Source organism: Sphaerodactylus townsendi, linkage group LG09 (assembly GCF_021028975.2).
Source record: "Sphaerodactylus townsendi isolate TG3544 linkage group LG09, MPM_Stown_v2.3, whole genome shotgun sequence".
NCBI classification, from domain to species: Eukaryota; Metazoa; Chordata; class Lepidosauria; order Squamata; family Sphaerodactylidae; genus Sphaerodactylus; species Sphaerodactylus townsendi.
Window position 1 is genome coordinate 47,712,727 of NC_059433.1, and position 13,598 is coordinate 47,726,324.

General features: G+C 43.0%; 1 protein-coding gene across 1 annotated transcript in view; it reads left to right on the plus strand.

The window, feature by feature from the left end:
- The first annotated feature begins 2,113 nt into the window (after positions 1–2,113).
- The window catches only part of TAF4B (TATA-box binding protein associated factor 4b), a 75,569-nt gene continuing 64,084 nt past the window's right edge, over positions 2,114–13,598 (plus strand). The window contains exon 1 of the mRNA XM_048508448.1: positions 2,114–2,299. The gene's annotated coding sequence lies outside the window, so the exon portion shown is untranslated. The remainder of the gene's footprint in view (positions 2,300–13,598) is intronic.

Genomic DNA, 13,598 nt, shown 5'->3' on the forward strand with positions numbered 1-13,598 from the left:
TTTCAGCCTGACCTACCTCACAGGGTTGTTGGAAGGATAAAATGGAGCAATGGAGAATTAATGTAAGCTACTTTGGTTCACCATAAGGGAGAGACACACGGTATACATTTTAAACAAATAATAATTTAATTGTCTGATTGCAAACCATTATCTATTTACTCACTCTAGTGAGTACTTCTACTGAGATTAGTGGTACAATTGTAGAATGCAGCCAGAGTGCTAGTCCACCTAATACATTTTCTACCCTCAGGCTAGTCACAGTTTGTTCAGAACTCTCTCAGCCCCACCTACCTCACAAAGTGTCTGTTGCAGGCAAAACAGTTTGAAAGTCCCTTTGAGTCTCCTTACAGGACAGAAAGGGTGGGGATTTACATTCAAACTCTTCTTCTACCCAGTGTAGAACTCCAGTGACCCAACAGTTGGACCCCAAATCCCAACTATTATATTTAGATGGACAATCGCAATGTTCGAACCACAAATACACCCAGCAGAAATACCACGGAAGGGAGGGGAAATGCTACCAATATGATAGCACTTGTTTCCACTCATATTTGTGATTGCTAGTGTAACCTCAGCTTGTGGGTTCTGTGGGGCAGTACTTGGAAGGAGTTGCAAAGAACCAAATTTAAACAAAACAGTTTACTTCTCTTTACAAATAACATTAAACATCAACATTTAACATTACAATTCAAGGTCCTGTTCAGGTTGCATTTCAAGTCCTGCTAGTTACAGTCTACTGATACTGCCAAGTCCAATTCTTCTTTGCAAGTGGGTTGGCTCCTGAAGACTCCAAGGGCTTGATGAACAGGATGCAACATGATGAAGGTTTCCAGGAGAACTCTCACCCATTACAACCACAAAAAGAAACCCTGAAACAATAAACTCCAACATTTACAACATAGCAAAAACAAACAACTACCTTCCCAGTAGTTCCCAATAATATTGCAGTTTACCTTAACAAGGTGTTAAGGGCTTATAGAAATCAAGGTCCGAGTCTGGTAGCCTTGTCTTCTCCAAAGAGCTCTGCAGCATTTCTGCTGCTCTGAGTCTCCACCCCCTTACTGGTTCAACCCATTCTGGGCATGGGGGTTACACTACTAGCTTCACATGTTACACCTGCTCAGGCAACTACGTAGCCAAGAGAGGATGAAACTGTCCTGCTGAAGAAATCACACATTATAAAACTCATTACCATCCTAACAAGAGAGTCCATAAACCTGGGGAACAGACTTCATTTCCTTCCTCCTTAAATCAGAGATGCAGCAGCAGCTGACTTTTAAAAACCACGTTCACCTTCCGCAGTTAACTTTCTCTCCGCTTCTGCCTCTCCTTTGGTGGTGTGGACAGCTGCCTCGATGACGCAGCTTTGCGCCTTAACCAATGAAACCGCAAAAGACAAGCCCAGGTTTGCAGTACGGCGCGTGCGCCGGGGCTCCGCATGGCTACATAAACACGGATGATGAAGGCTGAGTCTCCGGGTTTCTTGCTTGAGGGGAGAAAACCAGCCCTGGGTGACGCAAGGAGTTGGGAAGGCGCTGCCGGGCATAACAGCATGTGCGACTCTCTTCCGGGCAGCGACTGTTAGAGGAGGCGGCCTGGGTGCGTCCACGTGCGTACAAATGAGGAGGAAAAGAGTCGGCAGCGGATGCATGACCATGTGTTTGCAAAAGGGTCAGTAGCTGCCGCGAGGTCCTTATGCTGGCTGAAGCAGCTTATATATTGGGGACCCTCCTGCCGTTGCCGCATCGTCAGCTGCTGAATCTTCGCCCAGCTTCTGGGAACTCCCGGCGGCTGCTATGCTGTGGATAAACTTGGGCTGTGCTGGAAGCTCTAGTCCGTTGCTTTTCAACGCAGCTAGTCTCCTCCATGAATCTCCCGCCGCCGGCTGTACCAGCAGCCCCGGGGAAAGGGACGTCCTCCCGGCCTCCTGAGCACGCTGCCTTGGCGGCAGGCCCACCTGTAAATGGGGCCAGTGGACTCCAGGGAACCCCCGCTGCGTTGCGTATCCAGACTTCGGAGGCCTCTGTCTCATGCCCAGTGCCCGCCACGGGGCGTGGGGCAGTTGCTTTGAACCCCAGGAGCAAGAAAGTTCCTTCCAGTCTGGTATCTTCAGTCTCACAGGAATCCCGAGTGATATCTACTGCCGGAAGGACTCTGGTGGCCAAAGTAGCTCCCCTAACTCCTGTCCAGCAAGTCTCTAAACCTTCCAATGCTGCTGCTACACTGGCATCCCCATCTGTGTCTAAAGCCCCGCCGACCACTACACTGCAGTGCAGTGCAAACTTTCAGATTCCACAAGGTAAGTGATTTCTTTAGGTCTCTCCCCTGCTCAGTACAGTGTTGAGCCTAAGAGCACATCTCTGTCTTGTGGATTTCATTCAAAACCACCTATCTAAAGGAATGTCTGAACAAAGTTGAGCCTGTCCTTTAAATGTGGGTAGGAAAGACCAGGGAGAGTAGCTTCACTGTAATGCTGTTACTGAGTGAGGAGATAAGGGGCATTCTGGTTGTCTTATTTCATGCAAGTGCCATTTCTCTGTAAGGAGACAGATGTGGGAGTACAAGAAGCTACAGCAGGTCATCTTTGGATGTCTCTATGTACATGCATTCATTGAATAAAAGCTCATGAGTGGTGTTTGATGGGGCTGGCCCTTGTAATTTGGAGGCCACTACTTGATACATGTGAGTACCAAATCTCAAGATCGGGGTAAACAAGAAGTTATTCCTTTGGCAAATATCCAGGGAAAAGTTTAAGGGAACAAAGTCAGACTACAAAACTCTTCCTCTTCTGGACATTCAGGGTTCAAGCTGAATCTTTTGTTAAGTGGCAGTAGTCGTATGCAAGACTGCCCAGGTCTCCATCAATTCCTTCCTCAGAACTTGAGTGGTACTGTGTTCAGTACTGGTGAGTACCAGCACAAATTGTGTAAAAATCCAGTAGGAAGTTGCATGCCCTATCCTGGATGGCCAAGGCCAGCCTGATCTGGTCAGATTTCAAAAGCTAAGCAGAAGCAGCCTTGGTTAATAATTGGCTGGGAAACCACCAAGGAATGTCAGGGCTGTTGTGCAGATGAAGGCAATGGCAAACCATGTCTGTTAGTCTTTTTCTGCCTTGAACCCTACAGGGTTGCCATAAGGTGACTGTGACTTGATGTCACTTTACACACAGAGGAAGTTGAACACACTATATGGACTGCATAATGGACAGATAACTGGGCAGTGTTGCATCTAATCTTTCTACTTTTTAGTCAGTGAATATATTGGGTCATTGAAGGAACAACTGTTTGGGAAAGTAAATAAGTAATAGCATCTTTAAATTAGAATTGAGGGCAGGTCAAAATGAATTTATAGTCCAAAAGCAGATGCAACATGTTTGGCAATAGCTCATGCATTTCAGTAGCACTCTGAAACATACAAAATAAAATGAAAATATTCAGTGCCTTTATGCAAATAGTAGATAGCGGTTGTAACTCTGCTTAAATCTCAAGGTTTTGTTGTAGTGTGAAGTCCGTGCATACTAATATATGTAGCTTGCATAGTGGCTGCCCATCTCAAGGTTGATATGAATTCCTACTACCCACTGTTCCATCCTCTAATGTAGTGAAATAATTACCTGCCTCTTTTGTTGCTGATTCTACCCCTTCTTGAAGTACATTAAGCAATGCTTTCTTTGACTATCACTTCTAATGTTCCCTTCCAATTAGTGGCTGTGAGTCGGTCAGCTCTTGTTTGGAACTGGTTGAGGTCTAGTATGAAAGTCCTTAAACAATGTTAGTACACTTTGTTTCAAGGGTGAGGTACACAAATCTCCCATTTTTCTATTGTAGTAATTGGACTGTTGTGTCATATGTACCAGATTTCCAGTTCATGTCAGAAGCAGCTGCTTGCACCATTGTATAAACGACTTCTGGAATGTTGACAGGATGCTTGGGGTTGTGACAGCCACCATTATTCAGATTGGATCTGTGTCAGTCATGACTGAAGACCAGCCCTTTTGAACAGAATGGGCTTTTCACTAAAATTAGTGTTTCTTTGGAGGTGGTTAGGCTGCTGTTTAAGGTAGTAAATTCATTCATTCCTTAAGCCAAACATTGAATAAAAAGGCAGTTCTTGACTGGTATCTGAAACCATAGTGGTCAAACTTCTCCAGGCACTCATTGGTGATACTTGCCTTCCTTTTATCTCTTGCTATTGGATCTTGTTATAATGGCTTGAGTAGAATGAATGAATGAAAATTATGTTTACATCATTCCACATAATTGCTTTTAACATTGAGAACAGCTTTAGATCAACTGGTGGGTGTGTCAACAAGGCTGCCTATAACTTCATATTTTTTATCATGGGGAACAGATGGTGGTTTCTGGGAAAGATGCACTGATGTCATTTCCTGGATGAAGCAGATTGTTGGGATCTTTTCCACTCAGGATAGTTACAGGACTCAGACAGCTTTGGTCAACCTGGTGGATGACTTGTGGCAGGGGATGGACAGGGGTTGTGTAACTCAGTTGATTTTCCAGACCTGTTGGTGACTTTCCGTACCAGTTATTATGATATCCTTCTGGGACACTTCCAGGATGGGATTAGGAAGTAGCATTTTGTGGTGGTTCTGGCCCTCCTTGAAAGGTAAGTTTCAGAACTGCTGGGGAACTGCAGTTCAGCAAACCATGTATCAGTTAACTGTATGAGAAGTATAGATGTCAAACAGCTAATATTTCCACATCCTTAAAAACAGGTCCTGCCATGTTCAGGTCTTGCAAGCCTTCTGAAAGGTATGATGGGATAGAGCAGTGGTTCCTAATGTTGTGCCTGTGAGCATTATGCACTCATGAATGTATTTGCTGATGCCCATATGCATCGTTCCCAAGGTGAAGAGCCACTCCAGGCTTTCATCCTCTTTAGTGAAGTAGGAGGTGATTCCAAAAAGACTTTTTGGCACAGAACATCTTTTAGGAAACACTATCATTCATAATGTGAAAGCTTGGAAGTTTAGCATTTCCACTGTTCTATGATTAGTACTCTCTTCCCTCCTGTGACAGCCATTTTGCTCTGGTGCCTTTCACCTCTCACAGTTCAAAAATTACCAAGAAGTTCAACATGATTGGAATCTCTGTCTCCAGAAGCACTTTCTGAAGTTTAGGAACCGCATTAGAAAGTACATTAGCAGCAGCAAAGGCACTGAAGGAAGCAGCTGTTGGTTTCATGAGTTCCTGATGGGAAAAAGGAAGTCATTCAGATATTTGGATGTGTGATGGACCCCCACACCTTCTTCATATCACCAAGGCAGGGAAACCACTCTCTGACTGGACTTGTCCGAATTTTCCCTCCTTTTTCACCTAATATGATAGCGTTTGGTGATAAGAACACTTGCCTTTGGCCCTGTTATACTCCCCAGAAGTTGACGAATGCTTGTTAATTAAGAACTTTTCTCAGCAAACTCCTTTATAAAAGGCACAATTAATAATGATACTGAGGCACAGATAACTTAAAATGGAATAAAATATTTTTTTAGCAGACAGGAGATGGGAATGGGAGATAATTTCTGTGAAAGAATGAAGAGGCAGCAGAAATATATATTTACAAATGAGAGCTTTGGCAGATAAGCAGTATATTCTCAGGCACAGGCTTAAATGAGTTTGGTTGGTTTCAGCTTAGCTGGTAAATTCAGATTGTTCTTAAAGATCGTACAGTTACTTAGTTCTCAGTTTGTTTAGATGGTAGTCTGGCTAATGGATATCAACACTGGGTTCTGTTGGGCTTGGTACATTTACTTCAGTACCCTCACTCACCCCTCACAGATGGAAAATCCCAAAATTAAAACACTCCCTTAAGAGGAAAATAAGGCAAAACTTAATACAACTGACTAACTGGTCTTTGGGATTCTTCTCTCCTCCCTTGCAGATCTAGCTCTCCTTGGTGTTATATATATATGCCCCTTAGCCTGGACCCCTCAATAATTTAATCACCAGTTCACTCCCAGGCTGTGTACATTTGCTTTCAATCACAGCACACAGGGCTGTTACACAGTAGGTCAAGCCAAAATCACACTGGCTGCCACTACTTTCCTCAGAGTTTAGTTAAGTTTGTTTCCTCAGAGTTTAGATAAGGCTGATAGCTCTTTTCCTCAGGAACTTCAAACTCCCAAAGCCTTTCAGATTGTTCTCCACAGGGACAGCTCCTCCTCCTCCTCCTCCTCCTCCTCCTCCTCCATGTCATCAGATTTCTTACTCCATCGAGTGCAGGGTTCTCTCAGCCAATCAGGTGGTTTCCCTATTCCCAGGCCTTTATGCCTCACTCTGAGTGTAAACTGTAATGGCTTCTGCACTTTTAGAATACACACTTTTCTCTGCAGTCCATCAGAGAATGTCAGGTTGTCCGGCATCTCACCAGGAGAGAATCCAGAATCTACCTGTTGAAATTAAGTCCCATGTGCCAATGCACAACTGGGTGACAGCACTGCATGATGACTTCATTTTTCTAGCCTGTCTTTAGGCATTGTTTTACTATGGCTTTGTTTGATTAAACCTCTTGAAAACCTTTTAGTGATGTGGGAGGAAGTTCAAGAGAGTGGGGAGGAGGAAGGTATTTTAGAACCTGGCTGTCATAAGTCCTTGGTTCATATTTTAGCTGGGTTGGCGTCTAACATGATTGAAGTGGTACACAGGCTTGAGAAACATGATCATTATAATGGTGTTAATGGGATGAAAAATATGGAGAGACAAGATGTCAAATATGCAATCTCTTATTCTAGTCTAAGCAATATGGGTAACAAGTTCCCTTGCCCGCCACTTTGTCCTCAGTTCTTGTTTTTTTGTTTAGGATATTTCTGTGCTGCCACCTCAGAATCTTGCCGGACACAGCTTACAATTAAAATAATATCACAATATGAAGAACAAAATGATAATTAAAAAGATCTTGTCTCTGGTCATCATCTGCTTTACTTCTGAAGGTGCAGTCACAGATCAGGGGCTGGGAAGTAGATCTTAACAGGTGGTCTAGATAGCATGGGAAATGGTCTTTCAGATATTCTGGTATCATATCTTTCTTTCTTTCGCCTTTATTTGGCATAAAACAAATAAAATAAAATCCTATCAAAAATACAGAATTTATAATAAAAGCAGTATTCAAATGCAAAATATATAGCATAAGTGTAGGCTACTGGATATACATCACTTCCAATAAAAATTTGGTACCATTTAACAAGTTGTGAGATCAGATTTATCCAGTAAAAAAAGGAGTCTGCATGGAACATCCATTTAATCAGGAATCAGAGAAAACATATTAGAATATTTTAATCTAATATTTGCAGACTTAGGGCAGTAGAACAACTGATGATCAATGTTTCAATTTGTTGTTCGTTACAAGAGCACACCTTTTTACTCATTTCTAAGTTGTTGAATCTACCGCGCAATAAAGCAGAGGGGAAGACGTTAAAACGAGCAAGTGTAAAGGCTCTTCTCTGATTAGGATTAGTTAAAAGATACAGGGATGGAGCCATTCTATTTTGGTGTAAGGGAATTGAGAGATGTAGGGGAGAACAAGTTTTCCTAGCAGCCCTGTTTAAATTGATCCATTCTCTTTCCAAAAAAATTTGTCTTAATAAATTATAGGATTCTAAACTGGATAAAAGGGAAAGAGAGTCGAGAGGTATGCCAAGTGATTCGATCTTTCTCTCTATTAGAGAAAACCATGGATTAGCCTGGGTGTCAGATAAGTGTAGGTGAACCAACGAGCGCTCATTGTGTGAAAAATGTGGGCGAAGCCAGAATTTAAAGGCTCTCGACCAGGCCCTATAAACTAATGAATTTTGACCCAGTTCTAAGCAAAGGGCTGCATAGGGTACACAGTTTGGTAGGCTCATAATTTTATGGAAAAAAAATGGATTGGACAATATTCAGAGAGTCGTCAACTGCAGTAGCCAAATGGGAACTCCATATAATAGCTGCGTTTCTGTCTTTGCATTAAATTTTTTTACTGCTGCTGGAATAAGGGAGTGGCCCTTTCCATAGAAAAAGCGTCCAATAGCAGAGTAACTGTTGGTAGCAGCTGCAATAGCAGTTTTTTTGTGGGGTAACCAGGAACGGTTATAAGAAAAAAAAATCAAGATATTTATATCGTTTAACCTGCTCACTGGCACATTGTTAATTGCCCAGTTACGTTTTTTATAATGTTTGGCAAAGACCAAAATCTTGGACTTTTGATGGTTAATAGCTAATCCATTATCTACACAATACTCCCCACATCTGTTCAGCAGTCGACTAAGTCCAATTTTTGAACAAGATAAAAGAACAGTGTCATTAGCATATAAAGGAATTGGGATGTGTGTTGTGCCTAATTTAGGGGCATGGCTGTTAATTCCCACTAAAGCTAAAGGTAGCTCGCTCAAAAAAAAATTGAAAAGGGTTGGTGCTAATACACAACCTTGCCTCACACCTTTGTAAGTTGGAATGAAATCAGTCATAAGACCTTCTCGCAAGCACTTTACAGTTTGTACCATTATAGAGTTGCCTTATTAAATAAAGGAGTTTGTTATCTATTCCTTGTGTGACCAAATTTGGTCCACAAATGCTCTCTAGAAACTGTGTCAAAAGCTGCCTTCAGATCAATGAAGGCAGCATAAAGTTTGCTTCTTGGGCTTCTGGAATATTTATTGGCAAGATGTGAGAGAAGCATAGCATCAATCTAACGTTGATTTCCCCCTCGTAAAACCTATTTGCTCTGTTGAGACATCCAGGCCTGCAGTTTAGGTAAGAGTGCCTTTGCATATATTTTACCAATAACTGATATTAGACTAATTGGACAGAAGTTGGCAGGATCCAGTGGGTCACCTTTTTTGTAGATGGGTACAATGACTGCAGATAACCAAGATTTAGGAATATGACCTGAGTCATTGATTTGGGTAAATAGATTAGCCAAAAGAGGTGCCCACCAGTCTGTATGCAACCTCAGTATCTCTGGAGATATTATGTCTGGACCAGAGCCTTTACGGGGTTTCAATTCAGTTATTGGGCCAATGATTTCCTGAGTTGTAACAGGAGGCCATTTAGAGATATCTAACAATGGAGAGAATTGATAGGTGTTACTGACCTCATCCTTTTGAAACAGCTTGTGTAAGTAATCAGTCCAAAGCTCAGGTGGAATAGAGGTGGTTGCCCCTAGTTTAGTAGAGTCTAGTTTGTTCGTCATGGCCCAAAACTGTCTAGAATCATTAGAAATTACAGCTTGGTAGAGGAGATTCCATTGGGACTGTGCATACTGGACCTGTTTCTCCTGCATTAAGGAATAAAGGGTAGCTTTGTATTGAGCTAATTGGGTACGTAACACAGGATTTCTGAACCTCTTAAATTGTTGATAAAGTACACAAATTTGTTTGTTCAATTCTAGACACTCTTTATCAAACCAAGGGGCACCCCTATTACTGTGAGAGGGTTTCTGTTTGATGGAACTCAAAAGAAAGTCTGTGATATACTTAATTAGTAGTTCAAAATTGCCAATTGCCTCAAGAGAAGAATCGGCATTGAAAACAGCACTTGAGAGGTTACCTAAGTTATAGGAATTGATTAGCTCATTGGTAGTGGAGGCCAGTTGGGGTGTCCAAAAGAGCTTTGGTAAATACTCATTAGATATATTTCCAGAAGCAAGTATCATATCATTTATGACCTCAAAGGATAGGGGTCAACAGTTTGAATTTTGTCCAGAAAGAGATGGGTGACTACCCTGTTTCCCTGAATATAAGACATCCCCTGAAAATAAGATGTAGTAGAGGTTTTGCTGAAGTGCGAGATATAAGGCTTCCCCCAAAATTAAGACGTAGCAAAGTTTTTGTTTGGAAGCATGCCCGATGAACAGAACACAGAAAAATAAGACATCCCCTGAAAATAAGACATAGCACATCTTTGGGAGCAAAAATTAACATACTGTCATATTTTCGGGGAAATACGGTAGTACAGATCTTTCAGTTGTGACATGCTCTCTGGAACTGAACTTGGACAATTGCTTGGCTGTTGGATTTTAGACCAACTGAAACTTCTGGGTTGTTTTCAAAAGCAGAGTGCCCACTTCAATGTGGCGTACCTCAGAGGGCGCTACTATCCCCGTTGTTATTTAACATCTACATGCGACCCCTTGCTCAGGTAGTACGGAGTTTTGGGCTGCTTTGTCATCAGTATGCTGATGACACACAGCTCATTCTGTTGATGGAGGGGGGAGCAACCGCCGCCCCTGCAGCTCTACAGCATTGTTTGGAGGCAGTCGCTGGTTGGTTGCGACAGAGCAGGCTAAAACTGAATCCATCGAAGACGGAGATCCTCTGGCGTGGCCGAGAGTGGGGTGGTGGGATTTTCCAGCCGCCGGTGTGGGAGGGGGTCACATTGGCGCCCACCCCTTCCGTTCGCAGCCTGGGGGTCCACCTGGATTTGTCTCTCTCAATGGAGACCCAGGTGGCCCATACAACCCGGGCAGCCTTTTTCCATCTTCGCCAGGCCCGGCGGCTGGCTCCCTTCCTCTCCCGAGTGGACCTAGCCACTGTGATCCATGCAACGGTCATCTCCAGGATAGACTATTGTAACTCGCTCTACGCGGGCCTTCCCTTGCGTCTGATCTGGAGATTAAAATTGGTCCAGCATGCGGCGGCGCTCTTGTTAACAGGCAGCAGGGGATGGGGCGGTATAAAAGCCTAAATAAATAAATAAATAAATAAAATAGAGCAATCAAACTTAGATTACTTGAAATCCGAGTTTGGTGCATTGTGGTCAGATGGCAGCTTTCAAGAAACAGTCATAACTGGCAAATAGCCAGATCTAATAAAAGTTGTGACATTCCATGACGGACACCTGCACCTCCACTCATAGACCAGGATCAAGTAGTGTCCCCAAGCTGTATTGGGCAATGATAAATTTGTTGGGAATAACATTTGTCTTGTGTGTCTGTAGTAGAGAAATGCATACATCTTGTTTGTGTCACTGAAATGGCTAGATGATGGTGATTATGTAGTTCCGTCACAAATTGCTTCAGCCAAGTATATTTTTGTGCCATCAAGTCACAACTGACATATAGTGACCACATAGGGTTTCCAAGGCAAGAGCTGGTTTGCCATTGTCTTACTGTGTGTCATGACCTTGGTATTCTTTGAAGGTTGCCCATCCAAATATTAGCTAGGACTGACCCTTCTTAGCTTCTGAAATCTGATGAGGTCAAGTTTGGGCTGTCCAGGTCAGGGCCAAGTATTGTCTTTAATGCCATGCAGAAGAGATGCCATAGTCCTCTTACAGTTTCCTACTACAAGCAATTGCATGTACTTTGTGCTGAGTGTCAGAAACAGTCGGGTGCTCCTGCTTGTGTGTATGTATGTGTTAAGTGCTGTCAAGACAATACGGCTGTATGACTCAGTGTCCTCCAAACTATCCTATTGTTAACAGCCTAGCTCATGTCATGAAAACTGAGGCTATGACATCCTTTATAGAGTCAATCCATCTCATGTTGGTGGTTCCTCTTTTCCTGCTTCCTTCAACCTTTCTTAGCATTGTTGTCTTTTCCAGGGATTCTTGTCTGCTCTTTACATGACTAAAGTATGACTAGGCTTGGTGATTTGGGTGCACTGAATCTCAGATTCAGCCCGAATCTGGCCACATTCAGGCACATTCGAGCTAAAATCAGCCCAAATATGTCATGCCCGAATATGAACAAATCCGAATGCAAGGCATTCAGGCTTTCTTTGGTATTTTTTGGTGTTTTTGAGTTTTGGCCTGCAGGGAGTGCAATTTTAAAGCTAGCAGCACCAAAATGTCAGGGTCTCATCCAGAGACTGTCCTGATGATGTCACCCAAGGTTGGTTCAGGAGTTCCAAAGTTATGGATCCCCAGAGTGGGTGCCCCTATCTCCCATTGTTTCCAATGGGAGCTAACAAAAGATGGCACCAGACTTCCAAGGTTGCTACAGGAGGCCCTCCTGGTAATAGCATCCAGGCTTGATGAACTTTGCTTCTGGGGGGTCAATTTTATGGGCCCCCAAAAGGCTTATTTTGTTTCCCTGCTCCTACACATAAAGCCTGCTGGACTCTGTCAACCCACCCATCCTCATGGCCCCCAGAAATAGATGTATTCATCACAGGAAGGCGTGACTTGGATGCTGGTTTGGAATGTCTGAATATTTTGTTGGGCATTTGGTGGTGCCTGTCAGTGTTCTCAAATTCTAAAGATTCCAACATGCTTGACAAGGTTGGGGACCTCTGTAATACAACGTCATTTGTCTGTGGTGCTTGCTTTGTTGTTCCTGTCTCTGCTGCAGCCTGCTGAAGGACTAGGAGGACAAGCAGGCTCTGCTCTTCCTCATAGATGATAACATAATTCAGTAAAATCAAACTTTGTCCTGTATGGTGGCTCCACAGAACATTTGCCTTTTTCATTTAAGACTGTTGAATATGTGATCGCATTCAAATGGATAATTGAATATTTGACAAGTCCATTGACTGATGTGCACCTAAAGTAGAATCTCAATCATCCATGCTTTTTGTTTCAACAACAGAATTATTGTTGAAATGAGCCCATGTCAGTGGCTAAAGCAGCAGTGGCGTAGTGGTTAAGAGCAGGTGTGCTCTAATCTGGAGGAACCGGGTTTGATTCCCTGCTCTGCTGCTTGAGCTGTGGAGGCTTATCTGGGGAATTCAGATGAGCCTGTACACTCTAACACAAGCCAGCTGGGTGAGCTTGGGCTAGTCACAGTTCTTCTGAGCTCTCACAGCCCCACTTACCTCACAGGGTGTTTGTTGTGAGGGGCGAAGGGAAAGGAGTTTGTAAGCCCCTTTGAGTCTCCTGAAGGAGAGAAAGGGAGGATATAAATCCAGCTCTTCTTCTTGCACACAGGCAATTACCAAAGGTGTGCTTACTAATTTTACCATTAGATGGCAGCGTTGTCTAGCCATAGTTCGCTGTGTAGCCTGGCTCAGACAGTTGCCAGGCTATGTTCCTCATTCTGGAGGCATTTTCATACATGATGCTAAAAGTGCCTTTAAGCCTCTTGTATCATGCACATGAATACTAATGTGTCATAGAAAGCAGAACAAAGGCATTCTAAAACTGCATCTACATTGTAGCATTTGCAGATTTTATGGTTTGTATTAAACTGGAAAAGGTGAAAGTTGATCTAAGCCTCACTGACAGACTTTGCACTTTTATCCGAAGTATGCAAAATCACCACTAGGAGCTTTTATTTCTCTTGTTTTGTTGCTGGAAGTTAATACATACTCCTAGACTGAAACAAAGTGGCTGGTTCCACTTTTCTTTGGGAAACTATTTCTTGCAAATTGGCCGGGGGGGGGGGGGGTGGTGGTGGTGGTGGTGTTGCTGTTGCTTCAGCATCATTTCTAAAAGCGTCCAAGAACATGTTTCCCTTGAAGTCATTGACTCCGCTAATGTAACGTGGGAATAATGTTTTTAATTTGAGTGCGAATTGCAGCTGTGGCTACAGTGTAAAAGAACTTGTTTTCTCAGTTGAGTGAACAGATGTACACTCAAGTAAGAGTGTATGTCAAACCCCCCTCCCCAAATGGATATTTTAATTTTTGTATAACAAAATGAAAAAAAGTTAGTATTCCCGATGTCCAC